At 46.6% G+C, this 18,474-nt stretch overlaps 1 protein-coding gene across 2 annotated transcripts in view; it reads right to left on the bottom strand.

The window, feature by feature from the left end:
• Nucleotides 1-2,431: 2,431 nt before the first annotated feature.
• Nucleotides 2,432-18,474, bottom strand: part of SOBP (sine oculis binding protein homolog) — a 159,317-nt gene continuing 143,274 nt past the window's right edge. For both annotated transcript variants that reach the window (XM_059401143.1, XM_059401144.1), the window contains one exon: nt 2,432-2,519. The gene's annotated coding sequence lies outside the window, so the exon portion shown is untranslated. The remainder of the gene's footprint in view (nt 2,520-18,474) is intronic.

Below are 18,474 nucleotides of genomic sequence, written 5' to 3'. Positions count from 1 at the left end.
TACCAAGGAGAAACCAGATTGACCAGTCTTGTAGAGTTCTACATTCTCGTAGAGATCTACCATTCCTGTAGAGTTAACACAAAAACATCTCCCAGCCTGGAGGAGGAGGGGGGTGTTGAGATGGTGTGGTGGGAACGAAACCCGATGGGGATGTTTGCAACTGGATGGTGCTTCTTGGAGCCCAAAAAACCCCAACCCTGACTGGGAGGGTGGTTGGGAGGGACACACAGTCTACAGGCCCAGGACCTCACTACGCATGTCCCTTTGTGTCATCAGCAAAGGGCATGCTGGGGAAGCAGCCCCTCACACAAGCCAGTGGCCTCTTGTTTGGACACAAGCATGATTCACTGCAGGTCAGGAAGGCCAGCGTCGCCCCTGTATCTCAGCATCCTTCAAAACGTACTCACTTTATTTTTTAGAAAATTTTTTTCCCTGGGGGAAAGAAATGAGCGCCTTCTGTAACAAGGAAAATAACAACAATAGTCATAATAATGAGAAAAGCAAAAATAAGCACATGTAAGTGCATTTTTTTTTTCTTAGAGATTTATTTTTGTTTGATGAAGCTGACACCAGTCAGGGAGAGAGGAGAATGTTGGGAGCCCCGCAGGGAAGTGAGCACCCAGAAGAAGGACCGCTGCTTCCTGCGGGGTTGGGGGTGGGGCAGGGGGAGTTGGTGTTGGGGTTTGTTTGTTTAATTTGTCGCTGGAAGTTTTCCTTTTGTTCTCTTTTATAAATCTCTCCCTGGGCTTTCGAGCTTCCCCTCCCTCCCACCTCCCTTCCCCTGTCCCCTAATTTCATTTTTTAAAAAGCGAGCTCGCTCGCCAGGTGTGTCCCCCAAGCTCTCACAGCTCTAATAAATAAGGAGCACCTGTAAAACAGTAGCTTGACTTGTTAAGTGACTCTGTACAAAGGAGAATATAGAAATACAGTATGTACACGGCATCCGCGGGCCCGAGGTGCTTCAAGGCCAGCGCGACACTGTCCCGGCCTCACCGCCCCCAAACCCCACCCCCACCGCCTGCCGCCCCTCCTGTCTCCCGCTTGCTTGCCGGGGACCCTGTGGGGCGGGGGATGGGGAGGGGACACCTGGACCCCTCAAGAGGGAACAATTGCTTTATCTGAGTTAGTAAACAGATACACTGAATCACAAGGTGATTTGATTTTTTTTTTTTTAGTTTTCTTCTTTTTTTGGATTTTTTCTTATTTTTTCTCTTTTTTTTCTTTCTTTTTTCTTTTTTTTTTTTTTTTTTTTTTTTTCTGTACTCATCAGAATGGGATACTCCACGACTGTCTCACCAACTCAGTGTCAGTACACATGCTCTCGAGGACTTCTGGACTCGCAGCTACGACCGTACAAGTGCACACAAGAAAATCTACCCTGTTATCCTCCACCCACTGACCGAGGATCGAATTGCACATTTCTCTTAACCATGACAGGAGAAAGCAAACAGTGAAACAGAATCACGGGCGATCTTTCTCACTTTCCCTCTTGTTTCCACTGGTTCGTCCATACCATTCTAATTATCATGAAAGGACTCTGCGTAGAGAGAGATTGCTTCACTGACTTCCTGGATCACCGAAAACCATCAGGGTTGAAATTTCATCCAAGTCTTTCGTGACGCCCAGCAAACAGTCCCCCTCAGATTGTTTTACACCTTGAGGGCATTTTGGTCTTCAGTTCAACACTCTTGCTCTGTTCCCAAATGGGGCGCTATTTAGGAGAATTTAAAGAGAAAGCTGAGAAGAATAAACATTTACCGAGTTCTCTTGGCATTCAGTCTCTGAAAAACCACAGTATAAACTATTCATGCTGCTTCTTACATCTGTCAAATCGAAAATTAAAAGCCATAAAAGTGTAACACTGAAAATATGGCATTAAAAAGGATAAAGGTGGCCTTTGTAAAAATAACAAGAAAAGTATATCAGCCAATAAAATATTCTAACTCTTCATTTAAAAGTGCATCCTGGGCAGGACAGAGACGACGCTGAAGTGTTGGGACCCCAGGACGATCCCTCTCCGCCTTCGAAACGTGGACAGTACAGGTCCCAAACCGTACAATGCAAAATCACAATTCTTCGTGTAGCAGCAAAACCACAGCAGTTTTTAAAATGACTAAAAAAAGATGTTTGTTTTCAAATTCGTATCATCTTCCAGCCTCACCCTCTGTGCCTCGAAGATGGAGCAGGGAGAGTACCTACGATGGTCCTTGTGGCTTGTCGGTGTCTTGTTGTTCTAAAACCAGGGGCGAAATCCCTAAGTTCCTCTGGGGAAAAAGCAGAGACGGTGGCCGCAAGAAGGCTGGGCCGCTTGGTAGGTCCAAGACGTGCTGGCTTCTCTGGGCTGGAGGCCACCAAGGGAGGGCTGCTTCCTCCGAGATGCTTAATGACAGGAAGCGGCTTGATTCGTTTGAGTTTCAGCCAGAGGGGGTGGTGAGCTGACCAGCTGGTGTCATTGGATGGCGTGACATGGTTTGCTCTGCGCTCTCTCTCCACGCAGGGGACCCTGTGAGTGAGCGTTCCTGGGAAAAAGAGAAGAAGAGGCCGGTCAGCATCCACAGGATCCGACCACACCCCTACCCCATGCAGGGAGAACCCAGGCAGGAGGCAGGGCCGCACGCTCTGGCCCGGTGGGCCGGACCTGCGACGAAGGCCCAGGACAAGAGAGCACAGCGTGATTCTGACGTGTCTTTAATTCACAGTTCTGCTCCGGGTCAGCCCTGCCAGCTTTGTGTGAGGAAATGAAACACGAGTCGCTCCTTGGAATGCCGTAATGAGCATGGGGCACCACGCCCTCCCCCAAGACCACAGCAGCATCCCTTCGCCACCAGGCAACCGTCGCCCTCCCCCATACAGCATGCTTAACTGGCAGCTCTTTTGAATGGTCCAAGGTCACACCAAAGCGAGGCAAGGTCACACGGGGGCCCTGGAGCTCCAGACCTCACCCCTGTACTCCGGGTCACAGCTCTGGTGTGTGCTACAAAGGAGGAAAGCCTAGAGATGCGCTTTTTTGCCCATGAATAGCGACTGCAGACACGAAGACCTCTCTTCAGAGGTTTCCTGCAGAGGCAGCTGAGCTGGGAGAAATGCCCCTCTCCCTGCGTCTTGCCTGACAAAGGTGAGTCATTCCCATCTCTTGCTACCTGAACCGAACAGTAGCAAGGGACTGGCAGACAATAAACCAACAGGGCTGCGGGATCCCAGGGCAGAAGCTCTGAAGGGGACTGTTCTCCAGGAAAGTCCATTTCTGGAGAATGCCCACCCGGCTTTTACCACGGATATTAGGCTCTGCCTCTCCATCCCTACTGGCTCATTTCATTGGCCACCAGTCCCTTGGTTTGAAATATAACCTCCTGAGGACACTCAGGGACTCCTAGTAAACAGCCACTTAGAAGTCTGCCAAGCAAACTGTAAAGTCCCTGAGGTCTGGGGCTATGTCTGTTTGGCCCACATCTCCACACCCAGCCCCCGGTTCAGCTAGACACGCGTTTGTCCAGTGAATGAGGGTCAAGCAGCTCCCATCCCTCATGCCCTCAAAAAAATTCCTTTTCTCTCCTGCTGATCCGTGAGGATGTCAGAAATGTGACTGGGTAAAAGCTGACTGAACGTGAGGTTTACGAGACAGGGGACTCGTGAATGTCCTTACAAGGGTTGAGATTATTCCTGGAACAATGAAAAAATAACCTCAGGGAGGCGATAGAATTGAAAACTTGAAGGGACCCCAGAGATAATATAATTTCCGCATTTTATAGATGAAGAAAAAGAGGCTATAAAGAGACGTGCAAACTTGCTCAGGGTGTCTGTAGCCTGAATTCAGCACAAGTGTGAGGAGGTCAGCATGCTCGTTGGGAAGACTCAGCCCTGCTCTCCCAGTCCTGGTGTTAATGGTAACGATAATAATGATCAGCCAAAAACCAGGTCTGAAAATCTGAATGTGCATGACAGGAAATGCCTGAGTTCCCCAAATCACATTAAATCACCAGATCTGTGTGTATTTAATGTGTATATTAAAGAACCAAAGTGAAAATGCAAAACACCACAAATATGCAATGGGGGTTGGAATTACAAGGCCATGGAAACCTTTTCATTTGGCATGGTCAGATTTGGAAATGTGGCTATTTATCTCTGAATAAAGAGCTCACTTTTTATTCTTTCTTGTCTCTGTCTCTCTCTTTTACTTCCTTTTCTTTCTTTCTTTCTTTCTTTCTTTCTTTCTTTCTTTTTTTCAGAAAGAAAGAAACAATGGCAAGAAGGGATACAGAAATAAAAATATCAAGAGCCACTATCAAATGAGAGGTCATAATGAATTGGAAAGGAGACCCAGAAAGCACGAATGGATCCAAAGATACAAGTGTAGCTTCTTCTGGGGCAGTTCTTTCCATTTAGGGAGCACAGCCTGGAACTTGCTTTGAAGGGAGGAAAACCATCCCCACCCCTGGGCTTGGGACCAAGAGTGACCAAATCTTGTAGTTGGAGGAGGCCTCTGAATCCTTTCTTTAAAAAGGAAAAGGCAGGGGGGTGGGAGAGGCGGGTGGCGTAAAAGCATTTAACGCTTTCTTCCAGTGACTGGGAAACACCGCCATTTTGAACGACTGACTTAGGAATGCCGTAATGGCTTTTTCAAGGATGTGGCTTTTTACCCCCCTTTAATGTAATCATGACCTCAAAAAGAGGAATATTTCTCAAACGAGTTTCTTTATATTCAAATCACCTTTGGACAAAGGCCAAACATGGACAGCATCAGCCTACATGGAGAAAATTTCAAGGCTTTCATAAGGGACTTGGGAAAACGGGATTATAATGAGAGCCATTCTGGAACCTTAACTACAGCGTTTGCCATCCCAAACACTATAATAATCATTATTATTCTCTGGTATCTATTATTGTCTGGTAAATAATATGTGTTTTCCCCCCAAGTTCTAAAGGGTGCAGCTGCACTGCACTCTATTTTTTGCAGCCCCATTCCTGCTGCTCTGAAAGCCTCCTCACACCGAGCTTATTTTAAGAGAATGGCAAAGTAGACAATTTGTGCTGTTTCCTTGCCTCTCGCCACACACTTGCCATGTCTGGGACACCCACGAAAGGCCAGAGGGTGGCAGCACAAGTCCCTGCTGCAGTCACATTTGAGGAGGGGGTGGGACAAAGGTCATCCTTCTTGTGTTCCTGTGACCCTGCTGGTTCAGGGCAGCACCCCACCCCCCTTGTTGGGGACACGGGAACAGACTCTGGCTTCAATGACAATGAAGAACCAAGCTTGGGCTTCTCCTTCCAGAAGTGACTGGTATGCAAAGTATGGAACTCAAGAGTGGGGAGGAAGCAAACTTGGGAGTTTAGAGAGTGATCATGAGGAAGTTCCAGAGCCCGAGCCAGTTCCTGTGTTGCCCTTGCCAAGCAGAGGGATCTTACTGAAAATCATCCACTCTAAATTTCTTGATCTGAACTAAGGGGAAATTACTATGATAAGTGAAACAGAGACACGAGTTACAGTCCAGCGTGTCCCCTTCCTTAACCTGCCCAAGCCTTGATTCTTCTGCGAAATGGGTGCCTCAGTGAGATTTTCTATTATATCTTCCACCTTTCAAGTTCTGTGACCATAGGATTTTTGGACCAAAGCCAGTGGTCAACTATGCAGGATTATAAATTTGAGCATAACATAAGGACTATTAATAAATTTCTGAACTCCAAAGCCCAAAGTTCCAGAGACTCCTTTTTATGAATCTCTCTCTCTCTCTCTCTCTCACACACACACACACAGCTCTCTGGCAGAGAATTTTGGAGCATCCCTTAATGCAGGGAATTCTGGGGAAGTGACTATATTTGTGCCTCCCATTTGGATTTTCCTGTGAGCTGGGGGTTCATCTCAAGGCAGGACAATTCAGGGTGCTATAACATGGACTATCACGCACACACAACCCAGCTCGAACACCATGCGAGTACTGTATTTGAAGACCTGCTCCACAATGCACCGTCTCCAGCAGGCTCATATGGCCAGGTCCCTTCAGGCCAGAAGAATGAAGAACCTTCCTTAGGGACTGCAAACACCAAGAGCACTGAGAGAGCCTCTGCCTGCCTAGAACTTTCCTTTCTTTCTTTCTTTTAAACTAGACTCCACACTAGGGCTTGACCTCACGATCCTGAGACCAAGACCTGAGCTGCAATCAAGAGTTGGATGCTTAACCGACTGAGCCACCCGGGTGCCCCACTTTTCCTTTTTTCATCAGGAGAGCATTGCTAAGAATGTGATCGAGTTACTCATCCTCTTTTACCACACAAGAGTTTGCAGAGAACTACAGAGAACAAAAATTGGATCTGAGTACTGATAAGTTTTTTCAGTGTCAATACTGTCAAAATACGACCATTCTCACCTTTCCTTCTTTGGCCTTTATAGTCTAAGACTTAACACTGGTTGCATTTAAAAGGAAATTTTGTAATTTCTATGCAACCACTTCCAGAAGTAAACATGCATCCAGAGAAAAATGTTTTATCCTATCCTACATCCCAACATTTGCAAGCTGGTCCCTCCATGGTACAAGAGTCCACCTCTGCCAGGAAACCAGCCTTGGGTTATCTAATCCATTCTCCAAACTTCTATTCTTATTTCCTTCCTCAAATACCTTTGTCATTAGCATCATCAAAATCCTGGATGTCTGTTGTGCCTTACCTGCTTAGAAGGCAAGCTCCCCGCATCTGTCATATTTACTCCCAAAATCTACAACATTGTGGCATCAGCTGCACGATGTGCAAGAAATGCCCGCTGCTGAGCCACTGGCCTTTGTCCATTTACCGGGGCCCCGCAGCGAGGCAGCTCACTCCGGCACGTCGGCCAATCACTTATCACGGTTAAATACAGCCATTACGCGCTGGCTTGGGCCACGCTGTTTATCTGGGACAATAATGAGTCCCCGAGGACTAAACTGCTCTCAGGTAGCCGCAGCTATTCTGGGACACTCACAAGAGTAGAGCCCTGCGGTCAATGAGCAGAGTCACCTGCGTTAGCTGATAAACCCAAGTGTGATGCCAGATAGTGGTCTCCACGGTGAGCCCTTTCCAGAAAAGGCTGCAGCAAGGTGAGGTTTTGCAAAAAAAAAAAAAATGGTTCCTCCTCTCCCCCATCAACCATTGCTTCGTGAGGTATTGAAATGGCTTTTACCAAGACAGAAAGGGTTTTCATTTATGAAATGGAGGGCATCTCTTTGCTTAGGGCTTATTAGTGGGTGAAAGTCATTGAGAAACATCGCTTCTCCTTCCTGGTGTCATTACGATGGGACATAACCAGTGGTGGGGAGAGGGGTATGGGATCCAAGGGTGAGCTTCAGTTAGCTCAGGGTTGAGCTCTGGTCTGAACTACAACCTCATCACCACGGTTCTGCCCTCCCCATGGCTCTGAAAAGCCAAGGCTCAAGTATATTTAACAGAAAAAAGAAAGAAAGAAAGAAACCAAACATCAGGCCTTGGTTTTCTTTTTTTATAATTTCTCCTTTAGCAATATCTCCTATTTTAGTCTTTAATCAATACAAATCACAACCATATAAGACCACCTACTGGGATAATTCCATTTTTAATCCTTTGTTTGACAAATTAAAATTTTGGTTTTCTTTGCCTGGCCGGTTCTATGAGTTAAATGGGTAGAGAGGCCTGTTTATTCTCATAAGTGGTCACTGCTATTTCTTGCTGACCTCGAAAAGTTCCTAGGAGACAAAGAGCCTTCAGTCATGGAGCCCCATGTTGTGCACTCATACAAGCCCTTTTCTTCATCCTAGACAACTGATCCTCCTTAAATACCTCAAATCCTTCCTGGAACCTAGGGGGTTGGAGCAAACCAAATTACCCTGTCTGGCCCTATCCTAAAAGCAGGTGGGGATTCATGAGTACATGCTCATTAACGCACTGGAGCTGGTGGCCACAGTTATTCACAAAAGAGAAAAAAGAAGAAGAAGAAGAATTACATAATACAGTTAATGTTCTGCGGGAAATTTGGATGATGAGCCAAGAGCGCTAAGCCCCTGGCTTTTAGGACTGAGCACTTCCATAATGGTTTGGGAATTAAGTTAAGTTATTGTGTTAAGTCTGCAGTTTTCCACTCAAATTTTAGTGAGCATCTACTTTATATCAAAGACTGCCCTAGGCACTTTTATGTACTTATTTCACTTGAAAACAAGCATATTGTGTGTGGTTATCTCATTGAACCAACAATGCTACTCAAGTATTTATTATCGTCCCCATTTTGCAAATGAGGAAACTTTTCCCAGGAAGGGTGAGGAGCTCACTTGGTCAAAGTCACTAGCTAGAAAGGGGCAGAGTGGGTTGAGTCTGGTTCCCATGACCCCAAGTTCTATGGTCCCATGAAGGGAGTGCTTCCCCCAGTCCAGGGTTTCATCTCTCCCCTTCCTTCCCAACAAGTGGGGGGGGGTGTCACAGTGTCAGAGCCATAAGGGCCCCAAAGACATACACAGTCCAGTTCCTTTGCTTGGCAAACAAGAACTTTGCGACATGATTTGTTAAGAAGCTATAATTGCATTTTCATTCAAGTTCCATCCAATATACAAACTGGCTAATGTTGGTTCATGTGCCTTCTAAAAATTTTGCCTTCGACAAAAAAAGTAGATGTTTATTGTGTTAAGTCTGAGTCCGTCATTTCTCTATATATCTATATTTTCTGGACAGAGGGAGTCTAGGTTAAAAAAAAGAAGAAGAAAAAAAGGATCCTAGAGCAAAAAGCAGCTTTCTGACACGAGCAGCTATGGTTTACGGAGCGATAGTAAATTCTAGGATTTTAGGCGGGAGCTGGAAAGGTGGTCTTTCTGGCACTTTATCTCTTCTCTACAACCAGTCCATGAGTAGAGAAGGGTGGGGAGGAGCACAGGAGAGACTGAGAGAGAGAGAGCCTTCATATTCATGGAAACTAACTTCGCTGTACCGAATGAGAGCAAGCATGCTGACTCCCCACCATGCCGCCACCCACCCCCACCCCCATGCAGCCAAGGACATGGAGAGAATGGTTAATATTTGCTTCCCTGCAACTCTTTACCCTCACAACCCCAGATGTTGAAGTACAACTTATTTCCTGAGATCAGCTGCTCAACGTGAGGAAGTGATACCACGGGTGGCAAAAATATGCCTCTGGTTCTTGGCACAGGGTGTGTAACTCAAGCAGCTTTGGTCAGATCTTGTTTCCCACTGAGAGGAAAGGCAGAATGAGGACTCAGGTTCTAATCCTGGCTATGCCACTCTGACCTTGAGCATTTGCTCTGTTTGTCCCAGTTCCTTCTTGTAAACGTTGAACCAGACATCTTAGAATTTCTGGAATGGTTTCCTCACCTCCAAGGCTGACAGCATGGAAGCATTTCCTTACCTTCCATTACACACATCCAAGGGAAGCAAGTTCTGGGCTGCAGGGGCCACGTGACGATTCTTTTAGCAAGCACCTACTATACACCAGACACTACCTCAACATTTCACCCAGATTATCTACACTGGAGCCTGATGACTCTATGGGGTAGGGGCTATTTTCTTCATTTTCCTTGTATATGAGATGTGCTCCATGATTTTGCATGGGGACTCTGGAGCTGAGCTGCCAGTCGGATCCCAGCACTGTTGCTGACTGACCAATGACACTGGGTGGAAGACTTAGCCTTTCTGTGTCTCAGTTACTTCATCTGTAAAATTGACTTACTACTGGTATCCCACAGGGCTGTTGTGGGCGTGTAACACTTGAACACTGCCTACATATGGAGTGTGCTCGATAAATATTAGCTGATGCCATTACATAATGAGAAAGCAGGCACAAAGAGGTTATAAAGCAGATCCAAACTCACAGCTAGTAAGCGATGTGGCCAGTTTTCAAATCCAAGCAGGTTTCACACCAGCCCCGTGGTCTCCCAAACCTTGCAGCCTTTCCACTAGGGACAGTAGCTGGTGCCTCTTGGGCACCTGTGATGTGCCCCACTGTCCATGTTTTCTTACCCATCCCTCACACGGGTGGGATCACTGCCTATGACCTGGAGGAGACAAGGCACTTGTCTCACCTTGAAATGCCTCTGCCGGGATCTGGACCCAGGCTGGCCCAACTCCAAAGCACTCCTTTTGCCAGGAAGCCACACCACTGCCTACCTTCCCCGCTGGAAGCCCACTGTCACCAGATGCGGGTGCTTGGGAAGAAGGTCTGTGGTAGGGAAGGTTAAAAAGATAAAAGGACATCTGCAGAAGCTGTCCACTCCCCTGACACCACTCCCAGGCCCTTGGTGGATGGGGATGGGATTCAGCTGCTGGGGACATCCTAGAAGCTGTCTGAGGTAGAGCCAGCCACCCAAGCCTGATGGCTGCTCCTGGTTCCAAGACCAGAGCGTCCGGTGTCCCCGTGGCCACCGTCCTCCGTGTTCCCGAGAGCTGCAGCCCACAGCCCGCACCACGCCTGGCCAGCTGGTGGTCCCAAGGGATGATTCCTGTGTCGGCACGGCCCTGGGGGCCCGCCATCGTCCCCCGGACTGGCCTTGGACACTGTCTGTCCTTCCGCCACCAGCCGGGAAGCCCCTCTAGGCCCAGGCCCGACGCAAAGCCCCTCTTCCGGTGCACGGCCACCACTTCCGGTGCACAGGGGGCAGCCCCGCCCCTCTCACGGTAGCCATCACGTCCCGCAACGTTTAGCATCCACCCCTGGTAATTAGCCTGTCATCAGAACGCAGCCATCAGCCTCAGCGATGCCAGTCCTTCTCTCGCTTCCTTTCAGTCCGTGAACAGCTGCTAAAGTAATTTTCCCCCAGCACAGATTTCACGCTGTCACTCCTCCGCTCGAGGTCGGCCTAGCGCGTGGAGTACCAGCCCACAGCCTCCCCGCCCCGGAGCTCTCACTGCCCTCCTCCAGCCTGCGGGGCTCCGCCCCAGCCTGGCAAAGTGGAGGGGGGGGGGGGGGGCGTTTGCCCCCTAACGGAGCTCACTGCTCTCCACCTCTGTGGCTTTTCACATCCCATAGCCTTCCTTAGCCTGACACTCCCGACTGCCAGTCCAGGCCGCTCCCCAGAGTTAGGGCCTAACTCCCAACTCATGTGCTTTCTAGAACCCTCCCAGGGTAACTCCATTCGCTGTTGTTCTCCTGGGGCGCTTCGCCTACATTTAGTCCAAGAATATCGCGCGCCCCCTTGGCCAGCCTTGGGCTAGAAAGTCAGTTACAGCCCCAGGGGAACTGCGCAGGCTCCTGTCCTCCCTGAAGCACACTGTCTGTGGGACCACGGCGACTGGCAGCTCCGCGTGGTGCTTGGAGAAGCTGCCTTGGTTATTTCCTGTCTCTCCCAGCAGTTTATTAGCTCCTCAAAACAGTCAAGAACACCTGCCACTCCCTCTCCCCCTTTCTTTTCCCTTCCTTCCTTCCCTCCCTCCCTTCCCTGTGTTTCTTGACAGCAGTATCCCTGCACAAAGTCAACATTAGGTATCATTAGTTAATAATGGATATGTTTTTTAAAAAATGGATATATTTTATTCTCTAGGGAAATACATGAAGACCATCTCTATCAATAAGTGAAAGGGGGCTGCCTCCTTCTGTTTAGAAATGATTGGGAGTTTTTTAAGTTTGTAGACTGTAAAATATGAATTAAGTATAAATTAAGAACTCCAATAAAGAATTTTTTTTAAAAGCTATTATTCTTCTGCATAGGCCACACACACACGTGTGCATGGGCACGCCTGTACACATACACAACTGGTCAGATGATCAGACAGTGAAGAGAGCTGTCAAAATCGGACCTCTGAACCAGCAGCCCCTCACCTTCACTTGCAGAGCCACAAAGTTTTTCCAAAATTTTTCATAGTTTTTCAATCAACATTTAGGATTCGTGTTGCTCAAACCTTGGTGGATATGATAATAGACATTAAGGCCCATGCTTACGATGCCATCGTATTAAAGGAGAGGAATGGAGGGACCTGGATGTATTTTTGGTTTGGCAAATTGTAGAAATATTTTTTTTCAAACATTTGGGGTTTGGCTAAAACCAAAACTTATTTTGCCAAGCACTTTGGCCTTAATTTTTAAACCCATGTGTATTTTAGAAGAAATTCAATCTATATGTTTCTGACTCATTTACACTTAACTCATGAAAATGCTGTTTGGTAAGAGCTATTAGATGTCCAAGCAAGTTTATGAGCCTTTTTTAAGCCTTCTTTTCCCCGTTCTTACCAGAAAGTTGTATTTTGCCAGCCGTAAAAGAGTGTGAGCCCCAGAGGCCTGTGGTCAGTTTGAAATTTATAACCTCTGAAGCTTAAATGGATTCTGAGTGTGGAAAAAGTCTGGGTTTCCCCCCCTCCTCTTTTTCATATGAAGTGCATGAAAAGGCGACCTCTGATAAAGACGGGATCCTAGGTCTTAGTTTCCAAGACAGCTAAAGGTGAATCATAAAGGGTCCAATCTAACCACCAATAAATTGCCCGTAAAACACTTCAGAGGAACAATATGACACTTTAAACTCATATGGCCACAGATCCAGAGCCAACGCTCTCCTGGAAAAGTCTTACTAGTTACTCCCAGGGTAAGACAAAGAGGTGAGACACGACATGATTCAAGTTGAACATTTTACCTTTGGGAGAACTCGGTAATTATTTTTAAACTCACAGACAACCAACACTGTTTATGACTTTTTATACATTTTTTAAATAAGCAGAATCTACTAAAAATAGCACGTGAATTAAAACCAGAAAAACAGGAAGAACGCACATGCAAGCTGCTGTGACTTCACCCCGTATCTTCTCTATATAATGACGCTCGGATACCACTCAATTACAGTATTCCAGTGGGAGAGAGCTTTTGGATAAAGTACTTAAAAATGGCTTATAAATATTTAAAGTATAAGCATCTAACAAATCATAATGACAAAGTTTTACATTTAACCACATGTGCTCCAAATATCTTTAAATTACTCTAAATATGGGTTTAAAATATCAAAAGGGCTTGTTGATGGGATGCAGAACTTTGCAGAGAAACTTAAACCTGATCGTTCTTGCTCCCACAACACCCAAGCTGCACAATTTTTAAAGTGTGCGTGTGTAGATTTCCTTAGAAAAAGATCACGTTACAGCCCGAATTTCCAAAACAAGAGCTGAAGGATGAAATATAGGGTTTCCCTTTCTCTCACCAAACGCAGCTCAGCCGCTTTGCTTCTAGATAATTTGTTAGTGTAGGTTGGCTCAAATTTAAGACAGCAACATTTTAGAAACACTTCGAGAACTCGGCCAGCTGCAAGGAGGAGATCATTACAAATTGGGACCCATGTTGAATGGGAAGACCATTCATTTTCAATACCAAACGCATGTCTGGGGAAATAAGCCATGCAAATGAGAGAGAGATATACTTTTTAATTGCATTTTTGGGGATGTTAGGTCAATGGTTCATATCAAATGAGTCTATAAAGTGTACCTCTCCCTCCTGTTGCCTAAATGCTCTCGGTCACATTCTTACCTCCCTGTTTACCCGCAACAAAACACAGCGTGCCATCAAAGAGAGACAACCCACCAGAGGCTCAATGGGGGAGACGATGAGACATCCAGCAGCGCAGCACAAGAGCAGGGTGGCATGAGGCTGGGGAGTGCTGGGCAACTTTGATTTGTCGCAGTCTGGAACCCATGGCTCCGTGGAAAGGAAGTTCCTTTCTCTCTATTCAGAGAAGGCGCTGGGAAAGCTTGGTAGAACTGCACACACAGGCTACTGCTGATGCCAGCTCAGGACGAAGAGCGAAGAGTTAAAAGATCTTGGGGGCAGCCGGACTGGTTTCTAGTCTAAGAATGTGCCGTGCTCTCGGGGGCCATTCTAAAGCATGAGAGCCTGATTTCAAGTTTTGCTCGTTCTTTTCATCTGCTTTTGCTCCGGTTGCTGTCACTAAGCATCTTTTCAGTGACCCTTGAAATAATGAGTGTTTGTGTGTGAGTGTGTGTGTGTTCTCCCTCTTCGTGGATGGCCTCACATTCTCAGGCCGGACCCCATCCCACTTGATTGTCAGGAAGAATGCTGTGGAAATCCACAAATTTGGAGGAAAGCTCTATGGGGTCAACATTTTGAACTGGCCTCGGAGAGGGCATTGACCCCTTTTCCGTGACAATGGGACCCTGTTAAAGGATGCCGGCATTACATCGTTTATCTCTTAAAGCTAATTTATTTGTTTCTCAGAAATGGATTCCTTTTAGGCTTTTGAGACATTAAACACACAAAAAAGCATACGCATGCAGAATGCATTACCTTAACGTGCATTCACGTATGAAGTGCTGTCCATTTAGACCAGCAACCAAAGAACACGCAATAATTCTTTGCAGGATGGGGTGAAGGGAGACAGAATGGCCACCTCTATCCCTCTGGAACAATCTCTTTGACAAGAGAATCTGGAAAAGGCAGCATGCTGGGGATGGAGGTCTTTCACCACATGAGGTAACTGTGCTCGAGTGTATTTTGGTCCTCAAATACCTCTGGCCCTCCCCAGGACTTGTCTGCACGAAGATAGGTGTAAGTGATTGAACCATGATGCCCAGGCAGCCGCTCAGGCTGGCAAGGAGATGATTTGTTGGAAATCAGACAGGGAGTTTATTTCTAGCACCTTTCTGAGCAATGGCTTGTTAAGAAGTGATCCAAAGCTTTCCCTCTCTCCAAGCCCGGTGTCTCGGGGTGAAGAAGCATGCTAGTGAGCTGGGGAAAATGGGTAGCGCTTCCAGACATGGCCCTATCAATGCCTTGGTATTTACTGAGCCGTCCACCTCCCAGACGCCAGTCATTCTGCTCCCTCGGCCTTGAAAGTAGGACATAAGCTTGTCCCCTGAAGGACAGTGTATCCCTCCACAGTAGAAACCTCAAATTCCAGGGGGCTGGGGAAGTATCTAACTTGTTTCTTCTCTTGCTTACCTTTTCTTGTGCTCACAGGACATGGAGGGTCTACAGCCTTTTGCCTTTTGTCACTAAAGCCGTCTTCTGGAGGCAAGTCTTATGTTATATCGCGGCAACAGTGGTTCTGCGATATTAGGTCCATCCACGGCAAAAACTGCTACAGATAATTCTGTTTTAAGGAAAACTTTACCATTAAATTGGCTTCCTCAGAGAGACAAGGAAAATTCCGGCTCAGATATGGCTTTGTGATGATGTCAAATAATCCTTCCGAGATGTCAGGCATAGTTCTTCAGAAGCCGAGGTCTATGGACCTCTCCTCCCAAGACAATGCCTCTGTGCACAGGTATGTAACACCTGCCCTAGAATTCCAGGGGGCGCTGCTGAAGGCCACCCATGGACTAGTCCAGGGAGCAGAAGACCAGCTTGAAGGAGCAGCCACATCAGCCAGAAGGCCTGGAAGCCAGGCCGTGACTAGCACGGCACCTGCACGCCCCTGAGACTGAGTGCTTTCGAGTTTGTGCACTGAACACCCTCTCACTTCACCCTAGTCTGAGCCCTGCTGAAGATGGAGAGTTATGGCTCCATCTGAAAGAAGTAAATACCTGGTCACATACATCCTTTCCTATTGTACCATAATCGAATTGAAATAACATCCAAAAGCCAGATGCTTGCACATTAAAACCACCCTTTGTGGCAAGGATTAAAACAGCCAGAGGCCCTGAATGAGATGTGGCTAAGACCGACCTTGACTCTGCAATCTAGAAAAGTCTCCTCTACACATCTGAAATGATCACAGGAAGCTCTGGCAGTTCCTCCCAACTCACACGTGTCCATGAGGTGGACCTGGTGGTCCACCAGGTAATTCACTCTGTGAATTACCCCTACCTAGAACTGGACAGCCCTCTGCATCTTGACAGACAGCCGAAACTTGAACATCAGGGGATACGTGGCCAATTTAGACATTCCATAACCCCACGTAGTGGGACATTAAGAATCTCCAGACTGGCAAGAGGGTCTGAGTACACCTCAATGGGATCAATTTCCTCTTCTCAGTCTCAGGTTTTCTTCTTTTTCCTTGCCTTCATAGCAGGCAGCCAAAGGAGTACTTCCAACGTATGGATCAGACTTCCCAGGCAGCTGACTCTCTCAAGTTTTCCAGCTGGAGAAACTAAACTGGCAAGGAGTTACCCATCACCTCCACCCTTCAGGCTTTCCTGAAGAGGTCAGCACACCTTCCCCCACCTTGAGATCATCCTTCTCAGGACTGTGGCTCCATAACCAGACTAATAATTAAACTCCAAGGAGCCACAACTAGGGCTGCCTCCTCCAGCTCTCCCCGAGAAAACAAAAAGTGGGAGGCACCCCTGCTGCTGAGGCGGAGGGAGCAGCATGGGGCGGAGGGAGCAGCGTGGAATTGGGACCAGGAAAAAGAGTCCCAGATTTTCTTCCTATTTTAGAAACATGTATGAAATCTGGAAGCCACAAAGGTGGAAGTTGTATGGACTTGTTGCTCCAGGGGAATGGAAAAAGTGAGGGTGAAAAGGTTACTCATGGTACACATTTTTTCCATTGATTATTTTACTTAGAATATGTCATTTCCCTGGAAAATCGAGGAGGGGGGATATTTTCTTTTGAATATCTTCAAACATTTGCAAATGGTTACTCTGAACTCCCCAATGTACCATAAACAAGTGTAAACTGTAGAAATTCAGAAAATGTACAAATACAAACAGCGATCCCCCAAGCTCCCAGGCAAAGACAAAGAAGGGAGTATTCCATTTACAAATGGAATTCTTTGTGGATAGAATAGTTTGGAAAATGTTTATACGTTGTTTTTCTTATTATTTGGAGGAATATTTTTTCCAGCCTACAGAAGCTGCAGCTCTGGTATTTGAGGCCTTGAAAGTTGAAGATTAAAGGAAGATTACAATCTTCCAAAGTCTTCAACTAAAACCTCATTAGTTCTGCATCTAAGACAATATCTGCTCGTTGAAATCATTTGTAATCGTATCAACAAAGAAGAATGCATAAAGTCAGGTAACCAGGAACAGAATCACTTCGAAATGGAAAAAACAAAGAAAACAAAGCCCCCCAAAAACAAAAACAAAAAAACACCAAACCTCATATTGGCCAAGAACTAGCAAATCTGATGGCTTCTTTGAAGAACACTGTAGCTCCCCAGATTACTGATCTCAAGATACAGTCTGCTTTGAATCTGCTTCAGATGATAAACAAACAAGCCAGTAATAGGGCAGGAGAATGGCAGGCACCGGGGAAAAGTACGAAGAACCCTGACAAGTTACCAACAGACTTTCCAAGAGAAATTGTGTGTGAGTCACCAACAAGCACATGGAGAAATCACTCGGCCACACCTCAGCCCCCACAACTCCGTCCGGTTTAATGCTTTCCACTTTGGCTTTAACTCGTCACCAACAGTGTTCACTGTCAGGGCACAAAAGCCATGCCGCCCTTTATTTAACGGATGCATTTCCAATTTCCACCACCATATGAATGGGCTGGGTTTCTGAAGGCACCGAAGAAAAACAGCACCACATGTGCCCAGAGAATCAGGAAGGGTCAGAGGATGTGAGTGAATTATGGCGGGTTGAGACTGCACTTCGAGGTGACACGTAACTCCAGAGGGCAAGAGGAAATGTGATTTAGTGGAGGAGAGGCAGTTCTTCCCCATCTTAAATCACTTGCCTTGTCACCTTACTGGAGCTGGCCAAGCCTGAGTGTCTCTGACTTTAGAGAAAAGCTGTAATTTCTTACGGGACCCATCATAAAAAGAACTCTCCCATCTCAAGGGGCTATGGGCAATTTTGTCACTGCATCTTCTGAAAGTGGCTGAAGCCAGGTTAATATTTTTCGTAACGACTCCAGTCCGCATACAAGACCCTAATATGATTCTGTATTCAGCAACATATATCATCCACACAGCCATCATATATCTCATGCTTTTATGTTCTTTGGGCCCCTCGCTACTCACAGACCAGTGGCACTATTCTTGGCCTGGTCACTTCTCACTCTAGTAATGGCAGTAAAATTGTTCACCCTCCAGTTCCTCCCATAACATCACAGGAATGATTGCTATCAGAATATATTTAAAATTCCAATTCCCAATGCTTTTTGGCTTTCTAAAGGCCATCACTTCTTCATCCCACACTTTCCTGTTGCTCACTGTTTTATTAACTAGATCAGATTATGCTGGTGGAGATATAAGGGGCATTTCCATTTGAGGTTGACTACGAGAAGGCTGAGTTCACCTGTCTCCGGACAGCAGATTTTGTAGATGTAAAACCAAGAAAGGATGGTGAGCTGATTTTTAGTGTTCTGCTCCTACTGGCAAAGCCAGCAATGGAAAAGGAAACCTCAAACTATGGTGACTGGGAAAGCCTTCTCGAACCGCCCAGCAAGCTCCCCAGTGCTAGCCCTATGCTTCCCAAACAAGTGTCTGGCTTGTGAGTTAGGTAGGTCCCCATGTAGATATGCCAACATGGAGACAATGGTCTGGACACACCATATCCAGGCTTCTGGCCCACATCTTTATTTCCCACTGTGGAGTAACGGGCTGGTATTTAGATTTGTTGTTGCTGCTAGAAAAACAAGAATTGAACACCGTCAAA

This window comes from Mustela nigripes, chromosome 5 (assembly GCF_022355385.1).
Source record: "Mustela nigripes isolate SB6536 chromosome 5, MUSNIG.SB6536, whole genome shotgun sequence".
NCBI lineage: Eukaryota > Metazoa > Chordata > Mammalia > Carnivora > Mustelidae > Mustela > Mustela nigripes.
Note: the sequence above shows the minus strand (reverse complement) of the source record. Positions and strands in the feature narration are given on the sequence as shown.